Below are 1,403 nucleotides of genomic sequence, written 5' to 3' on the forward strand. Positions count from 1 at the left end.
AGTTAACTAACCAAGCACATGCTGTTTATGATGATGAATGCTCGTTTTTAAAACGAAAAACACACAAAAAACAAGAACATTTTAACCATTCTTACACCTTTTTGTCTGGCGACAGTGTAGAATAATTAAATGAAGATTAACTCATCGGATCATAATCCACCCCGCCCCTCTTTTATTCATTTTTTTTTCCTCCTTTAATTTCGTTTTGTTCCCCCTGGTGATGTGATTTGGTCGGGTAGGGAGTACCTCCACTTTAGCCCGGTTGCAATCCAGACGTTTCTCTTTTAACAGAGGTGCCCATTCCGTGCTTGGAAATGCAGTTACTACTCTGTGAATGACATGTTGTATAAATCAATGTTTGAAAATAATGATATTGAAACTTTTTAAGTTAAAAATGAAAAAAAAAAGATTTTGGTTGTCTGCCATGGGTGGGTTATCTCTTAGAATCGCATGCTGTAGAATTGCTTAAAAAGGTGCATATGGAATTAAGTCCTTTGATGTTTTTCTTTAAGAAAATAACCTGTTGAATATATCAATACAATGGTATTTATATTTTTCTTTTCCTTTTTTTTTCTTCGTTTTTGTTTTTGGCTACTCCGTGCATACATGATTCAACTAAAATGTCAAAGCTATGCACTTGAGAAGCAAACCCTGCAACATAAACGGTTACTTGGTCCATACTTGGGAGGGATTCCACAAATTAAGAAGTGACGTAAATGTTAAAATTGTACACACATGCATACGTACATTCATTCACCTAAACATACACAATCTCAAATGGAACAAATGAATTTTCATTCCTTCTGTAGCAAACAAAATTCCACTTACAAAGAAAAACATTTTATAACAGGTTTTTTTCTGTCCTTTAATAAAAAATGAAAAAAAAAAATCTTGCAGCATCTGAATGGCAGAATTTTCTGTTGTTCCCTTCTCCTTGTAAACAGAGGCGTTCTTTCTTTAGCAGTAGTAACATTTTTTTCCATTCTGTTTTTTCTCTGCGACATTCTGTAAAAAAAAAAAAATGTGCTGTAATTGTGCGTTAGGCCTGGAGTTGGCAAAAAATAAAATGAAATAAAAAATATTAAAAATTAATTAAATTCCCTTTCCTTTTCTCTCTTTCTCCATCAAATAACTGTAGATCTCTGCACCCCCACTCTTCCCTTTTCACCTTTTGTATTTAATTTTAAAGTCAGTCAGTGTACAACCGAAAGCTGGATGCAAGATAGAAACTATATTAAAATGTACTGTTATTTAAGATGTAATAAAAAGCAGTTTGAGATGACCTACTGTGTTGAGTGTGATTCACTTAGAGCGGTTACCACTGAAGCTAGAATGTTGCAGACTGTTTGGTTTCCCTGTAATTATGTTCAAGTCAAATAAACAATTTCTTATCCACTGTTGAA

The 1,403-nt window shown here is 33.5% G+C and overlaps 1 protein-coding gene across 1 annotated transcript in view; it reads left to right on the top strand.

Annotated features, from left to right (window-relative positions):
• The window catches only part of gnb1a (guanine nucleotide binding protein (G protein), beta polypeptide 1a), a 46,381-nt gene extending 44,978 nt beyond the window's left edge, over positions 1-1,403 (top strand). The window contains exon 11 of the mRNA XM_068732589.1: positions 1-1,403. This exon is cut by the window's left edge and continues 840 nt beyond it. The gene's annotated coding sequence lies outside the window, so the exon portion shown is untranslated.

The sequence above is a fragment of the Cebidichthys violaceus genome, unplaced genomic scaffold, assembly GCF_023349555.1.
Source record: "Cebidichthys violaceus isolate CVI_PGR_0920_01 unplaced genomic scaffold, fCebVio1.0.p SCAF_6, whole genome shotgun sequence".
NCBI classification, from domain to species: Eukaryota; Metazoa; Chordata; class Actinopteri; order Perciformes; family Stichaeidae; genus Cebidichthys; species Cebidichthys violaceus.